This window comes from Camellia sinensis, chromosome 3, assembly GCF_055761805.1.
Source record: "Camellia sinensis isolate YWXY chromosome 3, ASM5576180v1, whole genome shotgun sequence".
NCBI lineage: Eukaryota > Viridiplantae > Streptophyta > Magnoliopsida > Ericales > Theaceae > Camellia > Camellia sinensis.
In genome coordinates, this window is record NC_138963.1 from 225,926,237 (window position 1) to 225,950,088 (window position 23,852).

Genomic DNA, 23,852 nt, shown 5'->3' on the forward strand with positions numbered 1-23,852 from the left:
TCCTGCCAACAAACATGGATATGACTTTTGTAATTTTGTTTTCAGAATTTGTTTTCTAAAAATAATAAAAGCTAATTTGGTGAAAATAAACACTTAAAAATACCTTTTTAAAAATATTCTTGCACCCAAATAAAATGTAGTACAAATTTTTTTAATTTTTTTTTATTACCAAATTAGTTTCAATGTTTCTCAGAAACAGATTCTGAGAACAAAATCAAATAACTGAATAGGATTTGTTTTTTTTTTTAAAAGAAAAAGGTCCAAGAGAAATGCATGAACCAAAAACCACTCCACTAATCAAATAAGTAAGACATGAGATGAGAAAGAAAAAGAAAATCATAGAATGGACAAGCTCTACAGCCCATAGTACAAGGCAGAGACAACAAACCAATAGCCAAAGCTTCACATGATAATCCACCAAATCAGTACATATATATACAATAATGTAGTTTTACAACACATAAAATGGATTCAAGCAGCACCCATTATCGATCTACAACTCCTAAAATGTGGTGGGACCAACTATGAACATGTTCTTTTACTGAAGCTCTTGCTCAGGGAAATAGCCTCAAGATTCAGCATCCGGGGCTTGCATGCAGCAAAATCATTTTTTCTGCAAATCAGTACGTCTTCCATATTAGCAAATAATAAGAAAACAAATAGCCCAACAATAACATTCAGATGCTTCAGAAGAGCGTGACGGCTCTAGTTTGCCAAGTACACAGAATCTGTAACGGCGTCGAGAGTGTTTCTCCGTCGTTGGATCTGCAACGGCGTCGAGATTGGGTCGCCGGTGAGGGTGGGTTCGACGGAGAAGAAGGAATGAGTGTGTTTTCGTGAGTGTGATTAGAAAGCAAAATCTGTATAGGCTCTGTTCTGTCTTTGGGCGGGAAAATGAAAATGCAAAATGAAATTTCACTTTTTTTTTTCTTTTTTTTTCTAATGACCGTTGGATCTACAACAACTGATCTCAGCCGTTGCCAATAGGAAATGAAGGAGAGGGCCTCAAGGAGAGAATCCAGACTCGAATGAATGAGTGGTTTGAGTAGGACGGTGACGACAAAAAAGGAGTAGAAAACAATTGGAAGGCTGCAACATTCCAAGTACATTTATGTAACATAGCCCTCCAAAACGACGTCGTTTTGGAGTTTCTTTTTTTTCTTTTTTTTTTTTCTCTTCTCTTCTTCTTCTTTCTTTCTTTCTTTCTTTCCAACACTAGTATGTCTCTCTCTCTCTCTCCCCTCATTTCAGATTGCAAATTGAATCGGAGAGAGGAGCAACAGTCATCGAAGAGAGAGAACACACCAACACTCACACTCACACTCACACACACACACCTCTGGCTTTGTCAGATATCTCTCTCTCTCTCTCTCTCTCTCTCAGTGATCCAATCCCAAACTCCCTGGATTACTCTCTCTCCTCTTTCTCTCTCTAGAAGTTTTCTTTAAGGACAGTGCAGAAATGTCAGAATCGACAGACCCTGCGCTTAAGCTCTTCGGAAAGACGATTCCTTTGCCGGAGATTCCGCCGCCTCCCGCCATCGCAATCTCCAGCGGCGGAGCTCCCTCTCCCTCTCCTCCTCCTCCTCCTCCTCCTATTGATGACCCTCGTTCGTCTGACTCGAACAGAGTCGAAGAAGATCAAGAACCTGATAAGGTATTATGATTGGATAGGATTGGATTGAATTGTTTTTCTTTTTTTAAAAAATAATTTTGAGGACGACCCATTGTTTGGAACAGTGAAAGGAGTAAAGGGTCAAGCTTAGTTATGCTTTTTTTTTTGGGGAATCCAATATTTCTAATTTGGGTTTTTGGGTATAGTCTGTGTCAATTAATTTTCGAAGATAGTGTAATTCTGGTTTGGGATTCAAATCTAGCATTTTCAGACATGTTTTTGGTAATTTAAGGTGAAGTCTTTTGGGGTTTTCTGTTCTATTTATTCTTTTAGATCAATATGTGGAAAGTTGAGATCTTCCAAATAATTGTTTACTCTTCAGGGAGAGATAAGGAGATTCTATTTAAGCAATATACTTGAATAAATTTAGGCTAATCTTTACTATATGTTTAAAGAGTTCTAGTTTGTATCTATGAATTTGCTGAACAAGGGATTATTGATTCCTCCAATAAAGTTAGTTTGTAATTTCATTTTCACTATCTTAATTTCAAGCCCCTTTTGCTAATTAGCTGTTGCGTGCTTCGAAGATCTTATCTATGCCGAGGAGAGGGGTGGTTTGGGTCGATGATTGTTGCTTCTCTCTCCGATTCAATTTGCAATCTGAAATGAGGAGAGAGAGAGAGATACCAGTGTTGGAAAGAAAGAAAGAAAGAAAGAAAAAAACCCTCCAAAACGACGTCGTTTTGGAGAGCGACAGGAATGGACTGCAGGAGAGTACAACGGAGGATTCGGATTCGAAATAAATACCTCACTCTTCCCTGGACGAACAGCGTGACTTTACTTTAAAACCCAAACCAAACGACTCACACAAACCCTAAACCCATCCATTCACTCCCTCTCTCGCAAGAAACAGATATACAGATAGATAGATAGATAGATAGATAGAGAGAGAGAGAGAGAGGGAGATAGAAAGAGCGGAGGAGGAGGAGTCGACGCCTGCCGTCCCTTCAGATTCAAGTTTTGCGGTAATTTACCAGCGATCAATCTCTGATTCGTTTCTATCATTGTTTACTTTTTTATTTTATTTATCGTCATCATTTGATTTTGAACTCACTTTCTTGAGTTTTTCCAGACCCTCTCTCTCTCTCTCTCTCTCTCTCATGTAAATCTGATACTTGATTCTACATCTCACTCACGACTCACGATTACGTTATGACAATATTTAAATTCGATTTTAGGTGTATGATTTATTGTCTTAGCGGATCGTATAGTTAGGGAACTGACCTTTGTTTTTTTTCTTTAAAAAATAAATCCAAAACATGCTTGATCCTGTTTAAAGATAGCTATATTTGGTGATTTATTGAATCGATTCTGTGGTATCACCTTCCTTGTTATTGTTTGCTTGCTGTAGACGTCCCCGAATGCCCCGGGAGGGTGAGTCCCGTTCTGTTCATTTGGGGTCACTACAGCTCGGACTCGATTTGTGTCATGGTTCTTAATCTGAACCAAAGAGTCCAAATCTGGGAAACCGTTTTGAGAAACAGATTTTTGGAAAGAAGTGCCAAACATGGACTGCTTTGCCAGATACAGAGTCGCCACCTAAATATTTTTTATGGGGGAATTTAGGAAACCCTGACTCGGTGTCGAAGGCCACATGTCCGTCATCACCGGAGTTGTCTCAGCTCGGGAGCTAGGGTACGATTGGGGAAGGTCAGCTATGAGCACCCCCTCTCGCCCGACCCAAAGATCGGCCTCTACTAACCGTGATATCCGTTTTTGAAAACGTTATGTGTTCTTATTCCGGTTATTAGCCTAGAATTACTATGTTATGCGCACAGCAAACAAGTATAGACTAGATTGCCTAATTTGGAAATAAGCATTGCATATCCGTTTGTTTTGAAAAAATGTTTTGGAATTTGCTACTCGCAAGTAGGCTAAAATACGGATTTCAACGAGTTTTCCCAACTCAAACAATCCAACCTTCACCCATAGGCATTCAAACAGTTTATAACATATAAGCATCTAGCTACATGGTAAGCATACTGTCATGACAGCACTCACACGCATGCGATGATGCTAAAGCATAAATACTTACATCGTACTCCGTGCCAAAACAATAAACTAGTTAGCAAACATGCATGTCCTAGTTCATGTTAAAATGGCTAATGCAGCACAAGCAAAATGTGATTAGGATAGGCTTGGCTAATCTACAATGACATGTGAAATGCTACAACTAACACGTATTCAATTTGGAAATTGAAATAAAGATGCAGTTAGAATGATGCGCCGAGCCCGATGCATGTAAGACAAATGAATGAATGCACGCATGCATGCATTGCATGAGGTATGCTAATTTAAACGTGCCCTAATACTAACCATCAAAGCAGGTAAATAAAAGGGAAGAAAGAAGTGGGGATTAGAAGACATACACACCACTCACACACACTTATTACAGATTTTCCCTCGCCCGGAGGGACCAAATAAATAATACAAATTAATTAACTACGCAAGCTAATTAAATATTACAAATTGCCTAATCAGTTAACAAATTAATTTAAACTAGGAAAAGCGGTAAACCGCCTCGGGAGGAGAGCCAAATGCAGCGCATGCTCGGGTCCCGCTCGGAAATGCACCGCCATGCATAGTCTGCCTCTGTTTATGCTGCCCTGCTTCTCTGAAAATTGCCAAAGTCTCAGGGTATCTTCAATGAGAACTGCGTAACACCACCGGCTAAGTGAAATGACCACCGGCCATGGGAAATTTCCATCGGCTGCTTTCAAGTCCATCGGCCTCATATCATTTGCCGGTCGGCATTCTTCAGTGCCGGTCGGCAGAAACTTCCTGCAGAAGCTGGTTTTTGACAGCAACAAGGACAGACAGTGCCTGGCATAGAATTTCAAGCACATGTATGCGCGGGCACACTCCCTATCATGCAAGGGACTCAAGGGAGCATGACCCTCGACCCTCGGGCCATCAATTATGCATGATGGCCTAAGAGGCCAAGTTTTGCAACTTTGATATCAAATGAATGCAAACACAAAACACATCAAAGGGCCCCAATCCCTATCACTAAATCAAGGGACAAGGCATGCATGTCCAATGCAACCTAAGTATGTTAACTAACATGCAACATGGTATAAAAGGGAGCATGCAAACATGCAATGCATATTAGGTACACAACCTAAGCAACAAGGCAAACGAGCATGTCACAACTATGCAAACTACTTAGAGCATGCAAGATGTAATCTAATCATGCAACATGCTAGTAATTTGACCAAGGGAATGCATGTCAAATGCAAATGATTTCAAACATGCAACACACGCAACCAAAGCAAGCGAACATGGGATAATGTAACAACACTTGAATGACATACAAGGGATGGACTTACACTAATTGGGCGGCTCTAAGTTAGGCCCAAAACAATGGCCAAAACTTAAGAAGACGGGACCAAACACACATACACACATGCACATGTTAAGGCCTAAACACTTAAGCATCAAAGGGCATCCTTTAAGCACACTTAAGAGGGAATAATCATGGACATGGGACATGCATTAAGTTCCAAAAATCATGCAAGAACACGGTGCCAAACCGAGCAAACAAAATAGGCTAAACATGCAACAACTGGCCCAAGCATTCAAGGCAAGCTAATGAAGTATTTAACCACACTTAACAAGACCAAACATGTCATGAATTTAATGACCAAAAACAGAGTTTTAGCACATAAAACAAAGCTCAAAAGACCACTTAGATGGCATCTAAATGGCTTGAATTCAAAAGCATGCACAAATGCACTTTCAAGGAGCATACAACACAAGCTCATAAGGCATTGAGGAGGCATCCAAGGCAAGCATACAAGCATGCTAAAGGGACTGAAATGATGCTACAAATGGTGCTAAACCACTGAAATAAAGCAAGTAACACATGCTATACCCTCACATACTTAAGGCCAACAAGCCAAAATGCAAAGGGGCTATACTAAACATGGAAAATGTGAATCTAAAGACCCAAGACAGACCTTAAGCATGTTAAAACATGACCAAAAACTTCACAAAGCTAAGCCAAAATATGCAAGCATGGTGGTCCAAAGGCAAGATGCATTTCTAGGCAAAATAGAGGAATACAAAGCAAGTGTATGATGCACATGGAATCTCACCAAACCATCAAAAATTAGTGAATAAAACATTTGAAAATAGGCCCAAATAACCACTGATACACAACCATGGCATGCAAAAATGATGAGTTACTTTAGAGGGCCATGCAAGGAGTTATTAAGCACATGCAAGATAGACATTCAATATGACCAAAACAACTCTGGAAATGGCTTATGGGGGTCCTAAAACCCACTGAAAAATGCCCGAACCGAGCTCAAGAAGTGTGAAAATATAGGCCCCTTTGTAAGGCCAAAAAGGGCATCAAACAAGACAACAAGGAGAGGGGATGTCCCTCTCCTTCTTAGGACCTTAAACCACCATCCTCACCACTAAAATCCCTCAAGATTTCAGTGGTGAGGAGGCTCAAACAAGGTGGTCCCGGAGCTCACTAAAAATGCATAAAAAAGAGGCCAAACAAGGCCTAAGAGGGGGTAGACAACCCCAAACACAAAAGTGTTCTTAAACAAACTTGAAAAGGAGCTAAAAACAAGACTTTTTTCAGTTATACACTAAGCTTAAATCAGCATGCAAGGCAGTTCAAAAACTAATGCAAGATTGGGGAAAATAAAGCAAAAATCTTACCCTTGAAGAACACTTCAAGAACAGCTGGTCCAGCCACTCTCTTCTGACCAAAATCAGTCCAAAACTTCAAAAACAAACCCTCAAAGCCCCTCAAGGTCGAAGCAAGGTGTAATGGTGTGTGTCTTAGTGCAAAAATAAGGCCAAAACACACTTTCTAGGCCTTCAAACACACACTAAGGATGAGAGAGAGGGAAATATAGAGAGAGAGAGTATATGACAGATGTATATATGTATAATCTCTGGTTTTTTGTTCAAAATCTATAACCCTAAACAATGGAGGAGGAGAGGCCCTTAAATAGGCAATGGAAATGGCTCTAAGCTTATAAGACAAGCTTAAGAGAAAGGGTCAAGGGGGGCAAGAGGGCCAAGGCTTCTCATGGAAGCTAGGACAGCTGGTAAGCTTCTTGAGGAAGCCAAGATAAGGGGTCAAGGCTTCCTCAAGAAGCCTTGAGCAAAGGGTGCAAAAAAAAGGGTCAATGGCTCAAAACAACCACCTATGTGTATGGGGGGACGGGTTTGTGCATCCCAGCTGGCACAGCTGGCATGTACCATGCTTGGAAGGTGCAAAAAGGTCAAACCGGCCAGAAAAGGAGGTCGTCAGCCAAAATAAATGGCCGGTCGGCACAATAAATTTCCGGTCGGATAAATAGATTGCCTATAGATGCTGCCAAGGTAAAAAAAAGGCCAGTAGGTGTCCAAATTGAAGCCCCGGAAGTTAGTTTTCCAATTCCGCAAACCTTGCATTAAAATTCCTCCTGTACAAAAAGTTATTCCCTTTTTGGTGAAGCCGCACAGATTCGATCCAACCGGGATGATGCCCAACTTCAACCAACCATATCTCCCCCACCCAGACTTGGCTTTAGGAGATTCTTGAGTGCAAAACGAAGCCCCAGAAGTAAGTTTTCCAACGGTGGTGGCCTCATAGCTAAAATCCAAGTATGCAGATGAATAAGCCTGATTCAGCGAGGGTCGCTCGACTCTCTTCTACCCGGACCCTTGCCGAACTTCTTCTCCAACTTGTGTTCTCCCCTCTTCTCCTCTTTTCTTCAACTTCAAACCCCTAAGCAAAGTGTTTTGAAAGACTTTTCAAATATTTCATCTCTCTTTCATTCATCTCCAACTTGTCCTTGCTTGGTTTACCGAAAAACGCAACATTTACCGAAATGTGAGCGTCGGAACATCGTAGGAATTTTATTTTCAAAACATTTTGAAAGAGAGGATTTTAAGATCTAAAATCTTTTGATCAAGATTGTTTTGGTCCAAAAGGGTGTGAAGTTGGGATTTGACTCTCTCATTGCTGACGAATTTGAACCTTTGCCCTGCACACCTTTTACCACCAAGTAAACCATCAGTAATGCCCAAATCTTAAGGGCGGTCAAAAATGGGGTGTCTACACTTGCTTGCTGCATTATTCACTTATGTTTAAAGAGAAAAACCTGGTCTGTTTCATTGCATGTACATGCTCTTCTTTCCGTACTTTTTTAATGTGTGCATTTTATATTTTGGTCTGGCCTCACTGTTAGTAATGTTGGGAATCAAATCTATTTGATTGAGTTTTATGAATTTGGTTTTTGAAAAATTTTCGCAAACCAGAATATAAACAGATGCATTGATATTATATCTCGAGTAGTACTACACAAATTATAAAATTATACACATTTACTTGTATATTTGCCTACCTGTGTTTCTTTGGTCTCATTAATATTCTCTCTTTATATGTTGGAAATGGTAAGCTTTATGATTTTGTTGATTTTCAAAAGGCAGCCATAACTATGTAAAAAAAATTTATATTACAAACAAAACTGCTCGTCAATCATAATGTTACAAGTTTGGTTATATATATAGGATTTTAGACTATTTGTGTTACATGCCTTTTATCTGTCATGATTACTCTTGAAGGTTTTATTAAACACAAAGGATGAAGTATGCTAGCTCATTAGAAATAGATGATTGACTCTTTCTTTTGCTTCACTTGGAAACATTGTTGGGAGCATGTGTAGTCACATAAATCATGTATTCTACGTATATCTGTCCTTTCTTATTTTCACTTTTATTCGTGGTGATGTCTACGATGAATGTATTCCCATGCAACATTAAAATAACGTAAGTAACAAATATTAATCACATTTCCTGCCAATATATATTTGCTATATCTTATTATGTACGCCTTTACTAGCTTTTAAAAATAAAAATAAAACAACCAAACTATTGCTGGAGCCAATGTGCTTAGCAATTGGTGAACACTAATGAATGCGTTTGAGTTGATTATTCAACTATGAATGCTACAGCCTTTCACTACAACAAAATTGACTTTTCATGGCACCACATCCACGACATACAATGAATGCAAGCCGTAATTTCTCACTTAAAAACCCCTTTGCAAAGTCTCTCAAGTGAGTCCATATATGACTTGTGTCATGCACCTCAAATTTTACTGATTTTGAACTCCTAAAAATGTTGTCTTTCACAAAAAAAAATTAAGTATCCCCACCAAATAAAAATCTGTCAGCTTGCCCCACCACTGCTGTCAAATTCATTAATTCTCAAAACCTTTTGATGAGACATAGAAAGTCAGATTATTGGAGCTCCATAAAACCAAATTCAGATTGGTAATTTTAAAAGGTAATTTTAAAATAAGAAGGATATGTATTAGAAAAGTACTCAAAATTTTGAAATTTAGTGATTAGATTCATTCTGTGTGACCCTCACAATAAGAAATTACGAATTCCAGATAGTGTTTTTTTCTAGGTACATAAAATTTTTTTTTTCCTGATTTTAAAAAGCGACAATCTTGAATGTGACCATTCTCGTTGAGGTTCCTCCTATTAATTTGATTCCCTACCAGGCTGCCATTTCATTTTCTGAACCTCCCCTCTCTCTCTCTCTCTCTCTCTCTCTCTCTGATGCTGGTTTGCTCTGGCTGTTGCTTTATTTTCTTCAGCTTGCTGTTCTGCTCTAACTTTGTTGCTCTGGATCTATTAATCTGTTGCTGTTGCTGTTACTTCATTCATGTGTCGTGCTGCTAATTTGTGTGAGCTCTGCTACTGGTTTGTTCTGGCTGTTGCTCTATTTTTCTTCAGCTTGCTGTTCTGATCTGACTCTATTGCTCTAGATCTGTTAATCTGTTGCTGTAGCTGTTATTGGGGCAATTCAGTTGGGTCATTTGCTTTGTTACTTTGGTGTTGTAATCGGTTTGTTGTGTAGTGTTGTGGAGGTTGGTTTCTCATCAACTTCTTGGGGTGCTAGCATATGATTGGGCGTGCGTTTGGATGCCAACCTAGTTGGGATCCATTTGTTCGCTATGATGCTTGTGCACCCTCTCTTGTTTTTGTTGTAATCTTTTCCATCAATAAAGTTTTCTTCTTATTTTAGGTTCTTTAAGTGTCTAGTGGCTAGCATTTAGCTGCCTGCTCATTGGCTTCTGGTTCTATCAAATACATGTTTTTTATAAGTAAATATTTCTGGTTTGATTAAACATATCATAATTTTACATCGCTGTGAATCACTTGATTATTCTGAAGGTGAACCTTATTGTAAATTCTGTTATATATATATATATATATATAAAATTTGCTGTGGCAATGTGCGCCTGCACCTTATGAGCAAGTAGTTGCTTATTTTCTACAAAGTGGGGGGAATTAGTTGCTGCCTGATGGACTTGCTTTTTGATATCATTTTCTGTTATGTCCTATGTGAAGTTATTAATAGTGCTTGAAACTGGAAGTAGTGGCAAACCTAGTTTGGTTTCCCCTAATGTGTGAGTATGCCAACATAGGTTCTTTGATAATAATAATAAGGTTTACTTACCATTGTACTAAAAATTAATGTTGTGGTAAAAGATTGGCTCTATTAGATTTTGGAAAAAAGTGACTTTCTTGTATGGGGTTCAGAGGTTGACTATTATTCCCGGAAGGTTTTTAATTTTTTGCAGAAAAGAAATTAGTGTTTGACATGAATTGATGCTCTCTTTACCTTCTCTCACAATGATGGCTCTGTTATCTTATGGAGAGCTTGTTTCTAGTGGACAAGATTTTTAGTGTCATGTTCATTGCCATCTCTATGAAATGGCCAAAATTTAGGAATTCATTTGAGTTGCTGTAACATTTTTGTAGTTTTTTTAATTTTTGACGCTGAAACACAGTAGGTGCTTAGGTGGAGTTGAGCCTAAGCTATGGACGTGGCCGTGGACGGATGGGCAGGGATCCAAGGGGTGGTATCAATCAAGCATAATGATTGGGGGTTGGTGTGCTTTGCTTTAGCTGAATGTTTGCCATGGCTTAGTGGTTATCATATTTTAAAGTTTGGTTTGGAAGTTTTGAAATTATGTGTAACAGGTCCGCGAGGGGGACGCCGCTACAGTTCGGACTCGCGATTTTGTGTCACGGTTCTTAATCTGAACCAAAGAGTCCAAATCTGGCAAATCGTTTTGAGAAACAGATTTTTGAAAAAGTAGTGCCAAACATGGACTGCTTTGCCAGATACAGAGTCGCCACCTAAATATTTTTTTATGGGAGAATTTAGGAAACCCTGACTCGGTGCCGAAGGCCACATGTCCGTCATCACCGGAGTTGTCTCGGCTTGGGAGCTTGGGTACGATCGGGGAAGGTCAGCTATGAGCACCCCCTTTCGCCCGGTCCGAAGACCGGCCTCTACTAACCGTGATATCCAATTTTGAAAACGTTGCGTGTTCTTAAACCATTATTAGCCTAGAATTACTATGTTATGCGCGCAGCAAACAAGTATAGACTAGATTGCCTAATTTGGAAGTAAGCATTGCATATCCGTTTGTTTTGGAAAATGTTTTGAATTAGCTACTCGCAAGTAGGCTAAAATGCGGATTTCAACGAGTTTTTCCAACTCAAACAATCCAACCTCCACCCACAGGCATTCAAAGCAGTTTAACACATAAGCACTTAGCCGCATGGCAGGCATACTGTCATGGTAACACTCACATGCATGCGGGATGCTAAAGCATAAATACTTACATCGTACTCCGTGCCAAAACAGTAAACTAGTTAGCAAACATGCATGTCCTAGTTCATGTTAAAAATGGCTAATGCATCACATGCAAAATGTAATCTAGGCAGGCTCGGCTAGCCCTAAACATGGCATGTGAAAATGCACAATTATCACATATTCGGTTTAGAATTTTGAAGTACAAATGCAGTTAGCGTGATGTACCGAGCCTAATGTATGCAATACAAATGCATGGATGCACGCATGCATAGCATAAGGTATGCTAATTTCAAAAAATGCCCTAATCTACCATCATAAGCAGGTAAACAAAAGGGAAAAAAGAAATGGGGATTGGAAGACATACACACACTCACCCACACTTATTACATATTTACCCTCACTCAGAGGGTCCAAATGAATATTACAGTTCCAAAATAATAAACAAACAAAATTATTACAAAAATTCTAATTAATTAAAAGAAAAGATGCAAAAGAAAGAAGAGGGTGGCCGTAGCCTCTGCCTCGGGATGCACAGATGATGCATGCTCGGAACTTGACTCGCCCGAAAAACCCGTACCGTACTCCTGCCACCTCTGTTTGTACTGCCTTGTCTCTCTGAAAATTACCAAAGTCCTGGAGCAGGTTCCTCACATGCTACAGAGCACCACCGGCCAAACAGAATTCCCACCGGCACTTCAAAATTTCCACCGGCATTTGTTGGATTCATCGGCACTCCAGAGATTGCCGGTCGGCACAAAATTCTGCCGGTCGGTAGAAACTTCCTGCAGAAGACAATTTGACAGCAAACAGGGAACAGACAGTGCATGGCATGGGGTTTTCAGGTACATATGAGCATGGTTATGCTTCCTATCATGTTTTGAACTCAAAGAAGCATGACCTTCGATCCTCGAGCCATCAATGGTGCATGGTGGCTCAAAGAATCAAATTTGCCATTTGATGTAAGGATGCATGCAACAAACAAAATGGGATCCGAAGCCTTATCAAGTTGGAGTCAAAGGCCCCGATGACCGGGAATCGAGGCACATTACATCACTTGAAGTATGAATGTTCCTTGATTCCCACACTTGGTTTGACACCCCAAACCAAGTGAATGCAATGCATGTTATGCAAACATGGCTCAACACGCAACATGATACCAAGATGCAAAGCACGACAAGCATTATGCAACCAACATGACAAATGTATAATGCCAAGCATACAAGATGCAAATATGATGCAAATATGGACCAATTTGGGAATGGGATTCACATGCTACGAGGCTTAATGGAACAACCATACAACAAACATGAAGCAAGCATGCAATGGGGGCCTTGAACCATAAAGGGACAGACCTTAGTCCACCCCAAAACAGCACCAAAAAATGCTCAAAATGATAGGCAACATCTCATGTTAACAAGCAAAGTTATGGTCCCAAGATTAAGGCACAAAAAGGAGACAACTTACCCCCACCAACATGACCTCTCATGGCATGATTAAAACAAGTAAAAACAGAATTTTGCAGACCAAGATAGGACTCCAAACCCTCCTAAAATGGCAGCTAAGGTGACTCCCAAGAGGCATATGCACCAAGGCTCATTCCTAGGCATAAGAGGGTACACCCTCAAGGCATAAAAGAGGTCATGCATGCACATATACAAACATGATTCTTGGATTAAAATGTGGTCCTAGATGATGTTAAATCATGAGGGTAATCACAACCATGCATGTTAGAGGTCAAAATGCTCAAAGCTTTCAAGCCGAAATACATAGCACCTATGACAAACATGCCAAGCATGACCAAATGGATAACCAACTGACTTTAAGCATGGAAAAACAATACTAGAAGCTTCATGGAACTAAGCCAACACACACAAGAATCATGGCCTAATCATGAGATACACTTCTAAGCAAAATGGAGCAATACAAAGCAAGTATTACAAGCATACAAGGAGGCACAAATCCAGCCAAAAACAGAGGTTACACATGACCTAAAACACCTAAAAAACTTCTGAAATGAGGCCAAGAATGATCAAGCACACATGCTATCCTTTTAAGCTAAAAAGCAAGGAAACAAAACAAAGAAGGGAGAGGGGTGTCCCTCCCCTATGCAAGACTTCAAACCACCTTTTTTAACACTGAAAATCAATTGGTTTTTAGTGGTCAAAGGACCAAAACACTGAAGTGAACAAAGCCTTACTAAAGAGGCACCAAAATGGACCAAACAAGGCCTAGAAGGGTGAGTTTGTACTCAAACCACAAAATGACCTTAATGAAAGTTCTAAAGCATGAAAATATAAGCCTCTTTCATGTTATACACAAGAGCTAAAACAGCAAGCAAGATAGGTAGAAAACTATTGCAAGTTTGGGGAATAAAAAGCAAGATGCTCACCCTTGAAGAACCCTTGAAGAACAAATGGTCTAGCCCTCTTCTTTTGATCAAAACCAGTCCAAAAACTCAAGAATCAACCCTCCAAGTCCCTCAATCTCGGAGTAAGGTGTAATAGTGTGTGTAATGGTGCAAAAGTAAGGTAAAAACCACCTTTAGGCCAAGGAAACACACACAAAGGAGGGGAAAGAGGGAGATATAGAGATAGAGTGTATCTATATCTCAAAGCTCTGGTTCTTGGTTGCAAAAGTCTAACCTAGATCCAAGAGGAAAGCCCCTCTCTTATAGGACTCCCTCTTGCAAAGCTTATACAACAAGCTTGGCTAGAGGGAGATCCCTCCATACACGTGTATGGAGGGGAGAAGAGTTGGTGCCAGCTATCACAACTGGCACAAAATATCTCCATAAAGTGGATGAACAGTGGTCGGCTGCCCAAAAATGTCATTTCGACAAAAAACAGTGCCGACCGGCAACAAACTATGCCGACCGGCAATAAAATATGCTCACCGGCAAACAAAAGTGCCGATGGCATCAAAAAACCAGCCGGTGGCCTCTAGCCACTGCCGGTGGTGTGTGGGGATGTCTCACAAGGCATTCCCTGCCCCTCCAAGGCAAAACATGAGTGTTTGGTGCAAAACCAGACACTAAACGGTCAAGTTCGGAGATCCTGAGGCAGGGCATGCGAGCCGAGACCTCCGGGAACACCAAACGAACACAAACATGGATGATCACCGAGTGTTCAAACGGTGACGTCCAAGTCCTGAGGACGGTCAAAAATGGGGTGCCTACAGTTGCCCCTCTTTGACAGAACTCGAAAGTCATAACAATGACGGGAGTGAATGTCAAAGCCTAGAGACGACCCATTTTTGACAAGGCCGAAGACTCAGACAAACATGCAAGACAAACAAGATATGCGCCCGAAGGCAGGGGCGAAATGCAAGACAATGCGTAGAGCCGAGCATAACTTATGATCATGCAAAGAAAGCTGTAACGAAGCATACATGCGACGGTTTTAAGCATAGCATACACCAAACTACACTACAATGCAGAAAGGATGTAAGAGAATTATGCGATTCTCAATACGTCCCACTCGGGAGATACAATACCTGTGCGGCTTGTCTGGTTACACTAGCCTCAAATGAACCGTACATACAATATCGTGCCTGAAAAGAAGACAAACTTAACAGGTACAATATCGTTAGCAACATGTAGAGTAGTATACTCGAAATGCGTGACAGTGTAAAGCAAGCGGGGAGCATAACAATGCTGTGAAGATACAAACATGTAAGTGGGGCATGCGGTCTACGCAGGCAACGAAATCGATCATAAGCATGCGGTCTACGCAGGTAATGAAAACAACAAAGATGCGGTCTACGCAATCAAAACATGCGGTCTACGCAGGTAATGCATTTGAACAATGATGCGGTCTACGCAAGCAAAACATGCGGTCTACGCAAGTGATGAAATTGAACAATGATGCGGTCTACGCAATCAAAACATGCGGTCTACGCAGGTAAAACATGCGGCCTACGCAGGTATTGAAATTAAAGAAGATGCGGTCTACGCAATCAAAACATGCGGTCTACGCAAGTAATGAAATTGATAGAGATGCGGTCTACGCAATCAAAACATGCGGTCTACGCAGGTAATGAAATTGAACAATGATGCGGTCTACGCAAGCAAAACATGCGGTCTACGCAAGTAATGAAATTGAACAATGATGCGGTCTACGCAATCAAAACATGCGGTCTACGCAAGTAATGAAATTGAACAATGATGCGGTCTACGCAATCAAAACATGCGGTCTACGCAGGTATTGAAATTAAAGAAGATGCGGTCTACGCAATCAAAACATGCGGTCTACGCAGGTAATGAAATTGAACAATGATGCGGTCTACGCAAGCAAAACATGCGGTCTACGCAAGTAATGAAATTGAACAATGATGCGGTCTACGCAGGTAAAGAAAGGATTACAAACATGCGGTCTACGCAGGTAATGTAATTAACATGCGGTCTACGCAAGTAAAGAAATGATTACAAACATGCGGTCTACGCAGGTAATGTAATTAACATGCGGTCTACGCAAGTAAAGAAAGGATTACGAACATGCGGTCTACGCAGGTAATGTAATTAACATGCGGTCTACGCAAGTAAAGAAAGGATGTACCATTACGTAGCATAATTGAAACAATTTGTGGAGTTCACAAACCATGAAAAGGATATGGGGCGGGACATTCTTCGCACTCATTGAGCATTGCTCGCAGAAGTTGTGGCCTGAGGTCAACTCAAAGGTTCACGTTTCAAAGGTGTGCTTTCTCGTATTGTGAGGGCGTCCAGCGACGTGGCTGACCCGAACGGAGGTGCGGAAGGTGCGTTAACCCCAAGGGGAGTTTTGCTGGTATCTATTCCGACACTTGGCTACCCTGCCATTCTACGTTTTATTTTCCTTTTTACTAGTAGTTTAAGCACATTGCACTGCCTCAGGCAAGTTTTATTTTCTTTCTCAAAATTTACACACTTTGCAAAACACGTGATGGGAATGAAACAAATCCTTTTATTCGAAAGACGTCGCATTTGTAAACTTCTTATGCATCGCATCGCAAGGTATCACACCACAATGTGAACGAAATTGAACTCATTTTGGAAATTTGCATCGTAATAATCAGGTAGTGAACCGACTTACAACTCGATAAGCAAAACAAAGACATAATGCAACCAAACAAGTGTGAATACAACTCGATAAACAAATCAAGAGCTCAAAGAGAGCGAAATACAACTCGATAAGCAAGTGTTCAAAAACTCGACAAGCAGACAGGCGTGACTCCGCAAGAATCGATCGTCGGGGGGGGGTTGGAGGTGGTTAAGTTCCCCAATTCTTAGCATAAACAGCTCAGAAAACTAGAAGGAAGTCCACCGGCATGGGGGAGAGACCATCGGCTACAAAGAATGGCTACCGGCCATAAAATTTCCTCGTCGGTAAACTATTATGGCCGGTCGGCAAACAGTTTGGCCGGCCGGCACTGAATGAGGGGATTAGCAGAATGTTGACACCTGTCCCCCACTCAACCTTATCTCCTACAAAAGATCCCAACTTCGTAGTTTTTCTCATTTTCACACTGATTTGCTCCAATGGAAGAGTTTCTTGCTCAAAACCTCACAGCTTGGATTGCTAGCTTGGATGGCTCGGAAAAAGTGAATTTCCGGGGTTTTGGCATAAATGCACTATTCACTCTGGGTCGCACCCCCTTGCACTTCCCGTTTTTTCATGCCGCGGCAAGGTTTTGGAATCCGGTGACACATGTCTTTGGCTTCGCCGGGCAAGAGATATGTCCTACCTTTGAAGACTTCCGAGCCTTAATGGAGTCCGAGCGCGACGAGGAGCTCCTGCCCCAACTTAATTTTGGTCATGCCCAATCTTTAGGGCGCATGTGCGGATTCAACATGCGTGACGCTTGGTCCCTGATTTGTGACGGGATGCTGGACATTCCGAGTTTGGCCAATCGATTTTCTGATGCTGGTGATCGCAGCAACCATCACTGGCAAGGCTTCCGGCGGCACGCCCTCTGTTTGTGCATGCTATCCCATTTTCTATTTGTCTCGGGCTCTGGAGGGGCTAGTGTCCGGCTGATTGAGGTTGCCCAAGGCTTGAGAGAGGGCAAGAGCTGTATTGCCATGGCTCTGGCCGAGACGTTAATGGGCTTAGACGCCTTTTATCGCCATGAGACGACCAGATTAGCAGGAAGTCCACTACTACTACAGGTAATGTTTCCCACCCAATCTCGCATTCATGTATTGCTCACATCACTCGGCCCTCAAGTTCGGTCTTTTCTCACAAAAACCCCATTCTCACTCTTCTCTCCTCGTACATCTCTCTATTCTTTACTCTCTCATTTTTCAATCCCTCTCCAGGTATGGCTGATGGATAAGCTACAAGTTGTGGACTCCTGCCCAGCATATTCAGCTCGCGGCTACTTCTTCCGGCACCGTCTAGTCAATGCCTTGGATGAGGGATGGTGGTTCGCTTGGATGTGCCGTTTGTCCGCAGACCGTATTGCTTGGCGGTGCCCTTGGCTGGACCTTCCGACAATGAGTTACAACATGCCCCGGCAGACTGGGATTCAATTGATCGGTCTTACTCACTGTGTATTCTACTTCCCATTTCGGATTCGACGTCAATTTGGCCATGATCAGACCTACCCGCCAGAGGGGATAGAGTATCCTGCTGCATTCCCAGCCCGGGGCGCACAGCTTGCTTGGCAGGCCACCGCATGGAGGATGAGAGAACTCCTGGCCCCCGCTCCTACTTTCAGCTGCACTTTGTCTGACGAGTGCATAGATTGGCTCAATGAAGAAGCACAGATCGGGCCCAACTTGGCATCAGAGGCTTCGACCAGCTCTGGGAGGGGGCGCAGGAACACCTGATTCGACTATGCCCTAGATTTATTGCTTTATTAGTACTTTCAAGTTTTCTTTATGAATGTAATAAAAAACAACTTCAATTGTATGCAAGAGCAGGAGAACTCTGTTTTGAAATCAAAGAAATTGAAAGTTGTGGCACTGAAAATTTTCCGCTTTGGTCCAAAAATGGTCAATGTTGTAAAAAGATTTATTTGAACAAAGTCAGCTTTTATTAAAACTTCTCAAAAATGTTTTTGATATGGATCAGAACTGGACACGCTTGAGATCTGTCACTTGAGATGCACAACCCCAGATCCCTGCAACTGAAAAATTGCCCCTAGTCTGAAGAGCGCCGCAGCACTGCATAGCAACGGAAAGTTGCCCCTAGTCTGAGTGGCACTACACCGGAGATTCCAACGAATGCTGATGAACAAAGATGACTGAGATGATCAAATGGACAAAGTTGATCGGGGAAGTGTTATAGCTGAACTTCAGGATGAAGCTGCCTACGTATCCCAAACATGGGAATCAAGCCTCCCATAGTTCTGGCTCGGGTTCACTCGAGTATTTTCACTCTCCTTTTGCGCTCTACCTTTTGCCAAGGCCGCCCTTTGCGGGTTTTCAGCCTTGCGAGCTCAGTTTTTATATTTTCTAATTTTTTTGTGCTCTGACTTTTGCCTAGGTCGCCCTTTCGGGTTTTCGGCCTAGCGAGCCTCTCAAGGATAGTATATCTTCAACTTGTCCATGTTGATCGGTTGAGAGAATTCTAAGCTATCTAAGTCCATCAGAACCACAGCTCTGCCTGACCAGATAGCTTTGATGATGTAGGGACCAGTCCAATTGGGTCTGAACTTGCCCCTCGGGTCGTGGATGGGAGCTCGGTTGTCTTTGAGTACCAAATCCCCTTCCTTTAGATTTCTGGACTTAACCTTCTTGTTAAAAGCCCGAGCAATCCTGCGCTGATAACTTTGAATGTGATACAGTGCTTTCAGCCTTCTCTCGTCAAAGAGCATGAGTTCCTTGAACCTGCTCTGCTGCCAATCTGCCTCAGCTATCTGACACTCAGCCAATACCCGTAAAGACGGAACTTCAATTTCAATAGGTAGAACAGCCTCCATTCCGTAAACTAACGAATACGGAGTTGCCCCGGTAGAAGTTCTAATTGAAGTCCTGTAGCCCCACAGAGCAAACGGCAACTTATCTGGCCAATCTCGATAGGTCTCCACCATTTTCCGCAGTATATGCTTGATGTTCTTGTTGGCGGCCTCAACTGCTCCGTTGGTTTGCGGCCGGTACGTAGATGACTTATGAAAAGCCATGTTATACTTTTCCAACAAGTCGACCACTTCTTTCTTAAAGTGGGATCCATTATCCGAAATGATCTCGTTTGGCACCCCGTAGTGACAAATGATGTTGTTTCTGATGAACTTGGCGACGTGCGACGCCTTCAACATCGCGTATGATTGGGCCTCGACCCACTTTGTGAAATAATCTATCGCTACCAGGATATACTCATGTCCGTTCGACCCCTTCGGGGTAACAGCTCCGATCACGTCAATTCCCCAAACGGAAAATGGCCACGGGGACGTCATGTTGTATAGCTTGGACGGTGGGATGTTCATACGGTTTGCATGGATCTGGCATTTGTGGCATCGCCGAACAAAGCCGATACAATCTTCCTCCATGGTTGACCAGTAGTAGCCCTATCTGAGGATCTTTCTGGCCAGCATTACTCCATTCATGTGTGCACCGCACTCCCCTCCATGGATGGCCTCCATTAGGCGCTTCGACTCTTCAGCTTCTACACAGAGCTTATGCATTCCCAGATGACCCCTTTTGTACAGCTTACCCCCGCAGATGATGAACTGAACAACCATTCTTCTAATGGTCCTCTTATCCTTGGCGCTTGCCCCTAGTGGATACGTCTCCTTTTCCAAGAAGTTCCAAATATCGTAATACTAGGGGTTGTCGTCTTGGGCCTTATCTATGGCGGAAATTGACTCGTATGCTGGCGCAAACTTCTGATCAATGATGACTGGACGCATCCGGACTCCAGACGGGATGTCTATCATGGAAGATAGAGTTGCTAGTGAATCTGCGAACCTGTTGTTCTCTCTTACGAGGTGGGTGAATTTTAGCTTCTCGAACCGAGGAATTAACAAATCCAAGGTTTGGTGGTAAATTATCATCCTTTCCTCCTTGACCTTCCAGTCTCCTTTTGCTTGAAACACAACAAGATTCGAGTCCCCAATGACGTCCAATCGTCTTACCCCTAGTTCTAGGGCTGCTTCCAGACCAGCAATACATGCCTCATACTCTGCTTCATTGTTCGAGACTCTGAACTGGAGCTTGAATGCTAAAGGGATACGGGAATCGGCAGGTGCTATCAGCAACACCCCTATCCCATACCCATACTGGTTTGACGCTCCGTCAAAGTACATCGTCCAAGTTTCATCTTCGATGTGTAGAATGGCTTCATCTGGGAATAGGTACTCAACCGCTTCATCCCCCTCAATCGGGTGGTCGGCAAGGAACTCCGCTACCGCTCTCCCTTTCACCGACTTGCGTGTTACATACTTCAAGTCAAATTCGGAAAGTAATAGCAACCAATGAGCTAGCCTACCCGTAAGTGCTGGTTTCTCGAAAAGATATTTGATGGGATCCAAACGTGAAACCAACATTACAGAGTGAGCTAACAGGTAGTGCCGCAGCTTCCTGGTAGCCCATACCAAGGCCAAACAAGCCTTCTCGAGCGGAGTGTAGCGGGTCTCGTAATCCAGCATCTTTTTGCTCACATAGTAGATGGCCCTTTCCACTCTGTCCTATGACTCTTGCGCGAGCATGCAGCCCATGGTGGTCTCAGTTACCGAAAGATACAATATCAACGGTCTCCCCGGTTCTGGCGGTGACAACACAGGTGGGTTCTGTAGATACTCTTTGATCTGCTCAAAAGCTGCTTGACATCGGCCGTCCCATTGGAATTTCTTTCCTTTCTTCAGGAGACCAAAAAGTGGTTCACAAGTCAAGGTTAATTTAGAGATAAACCGTCTTATGAATTGCACGTTACCTAGAAAGCCTCACACCTCCTTTTCAGTCCTCGGTGGTGGCATTTCTAACATGGCCTTGATTTTGGAAGGGTCGACCTCGATGCCCCTTTGCGTAATCAGAAACCCTAGCATCTTCCCTGCTGTAACACCAAAAGTACACTTCTGGGGATTCAACCGCAGCCGAAACTCTCTGATCCTCTGAAAGAATTTTTGTAAGGCGGTGTAATGGCCCTCTCTTTCTTTGGACTTGACAATCATGTCGTCCACATACACCTCGACCTCTTTATGGATCATATCATGCAATATTGTAGTTGCTGCCCGTTGATAAGTAGCTCCAGCATTTTTCAGCCCAAATGGCATCACTCTGTAACAATATGTACCCCACGGGGTAGTGAATGCAGTCTTCTCCCGGTCTTCGGGTGCCATTACTATCTGATTATAGCCTGAGAAGCCATCCATAAACGAAAGCAAGGCGTGTCCTGCCGTGAAATCTACCAATTCATCAATGTGCGGCAAGGGAAAGTCGTCCTTCGGACTGGCCCTGTTCAAATCTCTGAAGTCTACACAGACCCGAATTCTGCCGTCCTTCTTCGGCACCGGAACAATGTTGGCCAACCAAGTCGGGTACTCAGACACCAGCAGGAAGCCTGCATCAATTTGCTTGGTGACCTCTTCCTTAATCTTAAGGGCCCAATCAGGGCGGATCCTTCTGAGCTTCTGTTTGACAGGTCGGGCCTCGGGATCAAGAGGGATCCGGTGCTGTACAATCTCAGGATTGATTCCAGGCATGTCTTCGTAGGACCACGCGAAAACATCTTTGAAATCTTTTAACAAAGCGACTAAGCGCTCGCGTTCCTCAGAAGACAACGTGGACCCGATCTGGACCAGCCGCGGGTCCTTCTCAGTACTAACATTCACAGTAGTGATTTCATCCATTAAAGGTTTAACAAATCTTTCCTGCTCTTGATCAATTAACCGTTGCAAAACCGGAGGAATTTCTTCCTCGTCGTTTTCATCAAAATTTTGAAAATCCTGATTTAAGTAATAAATCAAAGGCACAGAAAAATACTCCGAAACCACATCCACGTCGTTCTCATTAAATGCTTCCGAGCTGTCGGATTCCTCTGTTACAACAGACTCAAAAGAAAATGAAAAAGACGACCTAGACAGGACTGTGGCATCCGGGTTATCACCCCCAGGAATACTGGACTCAGACTCAGTTGAGCTAGAATCTGATTCCGATGCACAAGATTCGGTAGAATCAGATTCCGGCTCACTACCTGACCCGGTGCTGCTAGATAAAAAGCCTTCTTCATATTGCCAGATGAGAGAAGATGCGATGGACGCATCCAAAATAGCTGATGGTAGGCCCGCAGCCGCTTCATTCCCAATCACACATACCGAGGAGCTATCCCCCAAGCACTTCTGTTCGATCGGAGGATCTAAAAGCAGACACACCAGCGCTGCCCCCATTTCATTTTCAGCGTCCTCATATTGCACTTCCTTACTTTGCTCAGCCTCAGCCGATAGATCTGCCTGCCCTTCGGTGATGTCATCCTCAGGTAACTGTAAATCAAAGAAGATCTCAAATCCCGGCACGCGCTTCTTCTCCGCGTTGAGCCACGGCTCCGGGAAGCCACGGAATGGAAAGTCCTCCCCCTCCCGGACGAAGCGTCCGTTTAGGGTCCCCCGAATGGGCTGGTGCATTAAGTCAAAGGACTTCCCCATCTGTTTCGCCCTGGTCCTTCCGGCCATTTCCTTTCCTTTCTTTATCCAATCCTCTTTGGTGGGTAGGTAGCCCAAACCAAAGGTATGTGGGTTATGTGGCACTTCGGCCGATGCTGCGACACCTTTCCTGCCGCTCTTGCCCAATCCCATCCCGGGGATGTGCTGGAGTTTGTTCATGAGATAGACTGCTTGGGCACTGACATATACCCCTTCATTAGCTGCCATGATGTTCTGCACGACCCGAGCCTCAACCAAAGTAAAACCCGATATGAACACATCCTCCACACCGTGTTCGATTTCTAGAACAGGCGTAGACACTTCCGGTGGTGGATGAATTGATGAGTTTCCAAAAACAATGGCTACTCCCTTCCCATAGGGGTATTTCACCACTTGATGTAGGGTAGAGGAGACCGCCTTTACCTGATGCAGCCACGGCCGCCCCAAAAGCAGGTTGAACGTTGCAGGAACCTCCAAGACGTGGAAATCTATCTCGTGCTGTCCCGGCCTAACCTTTGTTTGAATCTTAACTGTCCCCATTACTTCCCGGCTTGTGTTGTCATACGCCCGAATCACCTGGGCCGTTGGCGCAAAATCCGCGACTTTCAAACCGATCGCGTAGGCTGTTCTTGCCGGACAAACGTTGATGGCGGATCCCGTGTCAACAAGCACCATGGGTATCCATTTATCTCTGCACTCCACAGAGATGTAGAGTGGCTTATTATGGTTCGCACCCTCAGGTGGCAGTTATTTGTCAGAAAAACTCAATGCCGGGGAACTTCCTCCCGAAAAGACTAAGCCCACCAGTTGCTCGGGCGTGGTGTCTATGGAAAGCTTGGCTTTGTCCATGGCTGAAAGTACAGCCTGCCTATGTACTCGAGAAGCCATAAGCAGTCCCCAGATGGAGATGTCTGCTTGTATCTTTTTTAATTATCTCAACACGGCCTCGTCTTCGAGTTGCTTCTCCTTTTGTTTCTCTGCTTCATTAT

At 43.0% G+C, this 23,852-nt stretch overlaps 1 protein-coding gene across 3 annotated transcripts in view; it reads left to right on the forward strand.

Annotated features, from left to right (window-relative positions):
- Positions 1–1,182: 1,182 nt before the first annotated feature.
- LOC114295070 (uncharacterized) overlaps positions 1,183–23,852 on the forward strand; it is a 34,979-nt gene continuing 12,309 nt past the window's right edge. For 2 of the 3 annotated variants that reach the window (XM_082917789.1, XM_082917787.1), the window contains exon 1: positions 1,669–2,639. The gene's annotated coding sequence lies outside the window, so the exon portion shown is untranslated. The other variant, XM_082917788.1, reaches the window with a different exon arrangement.